This window comes from Octopus bimaculoides, chromosome 23 (assembly GCF_001194135.2).
Source record: "Octopus bimaculoides isolate UCB-OBI-ISO-001 chromosome 23, ASM119413v2, whole genome shotgun sequence".
NCBI classification, from domain to species: domain Eukaryota; kingdom Metazoa; phylum Mollusca; class Cephalopoda; order Octopoda; family Octopodidae; genus Octopus; species Octopus bimaculoides.
In genome coordinates, this window is record NC_069003.1 from 8,982,621 (window position 1) to 8,985,730 (window position 3,110).

Consider the following 3,110-nt stretch of genomic DNA (forward strand, 5'->3'; position numbering starts at 1 on the left):
ATATATATATATATATATATATATATATATATATATATAGAGAGAGAGAGAGAGAGAGAGAGAGAGAGAGAGAGAGAGAGAGAGAAATGCATAGACATATTGATGCATGGCATGTCAATGTAAGTGTACGTGTGTATACGTGCCTCTGTGTGTGTGTATGGTTGTGTGTGTGTGTACACATTCATGTGATTATATATACCTGTTGAAAAATTTGCTCACGTGATTAGGAACTTCGTTTTGTAAATGGCGACAATATGATGTCAAGTTCAGTGCTGGAATGTGACATATTAGGAAAGGCCAATGACTTATTAAAAGTGAATACATGCGTATATTTATGTAGACTTATGTACTTCCTCTTCTTTCCTATCCCTTGGCCGTGTGCTATTTGGCGCATTAGTTGATGACGTCACAACCAGTTTTCCCCCATCTCTCGGTTTTCTACTGCCCTTTGTGAGTCGGCGAAATTGGCTCTTTTCCACTCATTGATGTTAACCCAATGACCGATTCGAAATGGGTTCTGGACTAGTCGTCATCCTCCTGAATGTATCACGGACAAGATAGATTGGTATCACCCGTTCCTCTCCAAGCTGTTAGCCAAAGCCGTATGCTTCTACCTTAGACAAGCCTTGACTCCGAACCCGGGCAGTATTCTCTGCCCTAGCCGGTGACTCATTGGAAAGCCTTACCCGGAGTCTTTCTCCTAATTGTGCAGTGTTAACACCATCTCCTCACTTGGTTTAACCCACCATGTGTAGTCGGTTACCGGGGTGTGATGCGAGAAACCTTCAAGTGGGAGATTATGCGTTGAATGTGGACCAGTGATGCCTGTCCACTCGATAATACCTGGCAAATGGCAACCAAAAAGCATTTTCACGCGTGTACACATGCACACACACACACACACACACACACACACACACACATATATATATATATGCATGCTTTCTCTTTCTCTAATATATTCTTTTAAAGTTCGGATTTTCTATTTCTAATAACTCTGTCATAATACACGCACATATGCGTGCATGCGTGCGTGCGTGTGTATGTGTATGTGTGCGTGTACGTGTATACGAGTGTGCCCGTGTGTATGTGTTCACGTTATTCGTACCGCATATAAAGATTTTATAGTATAGTAAATAGAGAGATAGATAGATAGATAGATAGATAGATAGATAGATAGATAGATAGATAGATAGATAGATAGATAGATATAGAGAGAGAGCTAGATAGATGTTAACCTATATTTTGTATGTGTGCATACATATAAATTTGTATACATCTACTCATAAATATACATATATTCCTACATCTATCTATCTATCTATCTTTTTGTAAACAGAGAGTTACTCACGTTTCTTGCTTAAATAAAAGAAATTTTATTTAACAATCTGTGACGCTAAAGACCGAGGTTACCGTGGTCTTTTCGTAGGTTTTTCTTTCCACGGATAACCTCCCCATTTATTGGGAATTTTTTGTATTATTTCGTATTTTTTGTAAATACCCCAAACGTTTTGCGATGTTTTTTTTCATCGTTGTCCCCACTTTTGTTTTTTTTTCTGCTTTGTTTTCGACCCCCTCGAAAAGAAAAACTCTACATTTGTATTTTGTCCCCTCTGTGTTGAGCCCTGTGTGGCTAATAAAGAAACCTATCTATCTATCTATCTATCTATCTATCTATCCACACACACGCACACATATATATTTAATACTTATATATAAATATATATAACGCATGTATGAAAGCAGATGAATATTCATACTCACGTACGCACACATACACACACAAATCTATGCATAAGTAATGTCTGGTGTGTATTTGTGTATGCCCATGCGTATGCAATATTTGTCTATTAGCAAACCTAAGCAAACCAAACCAAACATCTGTGTAGTCGCTGGAAAATGCATATAATTCGCAATGATATTGTAACATTCAATAGATATCAGAGAAATACTATGACGTAAATACAATATATTCTATGTAGCTTGTTGCTCGCTGTTGTTGATCTGAGCTTGTTACTCTAAAATTTTGCCGTGTTTGTTGAAAGATTAGTATTAGCGCATGCGCAACCCATCATCTCTCTTCAAACGCAGCGATGAAGCTGGAAGGTTCTTAAAACGTTCTATCAGTTTCCACTGGCTCGGGGTTTTTGGGTGATATATATATATATATATATATATATATATATATATATATATATATATATATATATATATATATACTCTTTACTCTTTTACTCTTTTACTTGTTTCAGTCATTTGACTGCGGCCATGCTGGAGCACCGCCTTTTAGTCGACCAAATCGCCCCCAGGACTTATTCTTTGGAAATCTAGTACTTATCCTATCGGTTCTCTTTTGCCGAACCGCTAATGTTACGGGGACGTAAACACACCACACATGTTGGGGGACAAACACATACACACACACACATACACACACATACATATATATACATATATACGACGGGCTTCTTTCAGTTTCCGTCTACCAAATCCACTCACAAGGTTTTGGTCGGCCCGAGGGCTATAGTAGAAGACATTTGCCCAAGGTGCCACGCAGTGGGACTGAACCCGGAACCATGTGGTTCGTAAGAAAGCTACTTACCATACAGCCACTCCTACGCCTATATATATATATGTGTGTGTGTGGGTGTGTGTGTGACAGCCTTCTCTCAGTTGCCATCTACCAAATCTACTCACACGGATTTGGCCGGTTCGAGGTTATAGTATGAGACACTTACCCAATGTGCTTTGCAGCGGCTTTGAACTGGAACCATGTGGTTGGGAAGCAATATTCTTACCACACAGCCACGCTTGCACGCATTAGTCTAATTTCGAAATTGTGTGAGAATAGTCTTTAGGTAACAGAAACTGTTCTCTCTTCCTCAAGATGGCGATCGAACTGACGTCACTTTTACAGTTTAAATAACAACACGCTTATCCCAACGTCATATCACATGAGTACTTACCAAATATGCTTTTACTATCTATGTACAGATGTCCTTGTCTTGTTTGTTATGTGAACAAAGTTATGAACAAATACCAACACATATGTGTCCGTCCATCCAGGCAACTATCTTTCTATCTATCTATCTATCTATCTATCTATCTAT

General features: G+C 38.6%; 1 long non-coding RNA gene across 2 annotated transcripts in view; it reads right to left on the minus strand.

Annotated features, from left to right (window-relative positions):
- LOC128250599 (uncharacterized) overlaps nt 1-3,110 on the minus strand; it is a 219,609-nt gene that overhangs the window by 71,955 nt on the left and 144,544 nt on the right. The window contains exon 1 of one of the 2 annotated variants that reach the window (XR_008266626.1): nt 2,739-2,898. The exons of the other annotated variant lie outside the window; for it this stretch is intronic. This is a non-coding gene — a long non-coding RNA (uncharacterized LOC128250599). Of the gene's footprint in view, nt 1-2,738; nt 2,899-3,110 lie in introns of those variants that run through there. 2 annotated transcript variants of the gene reach the window in all.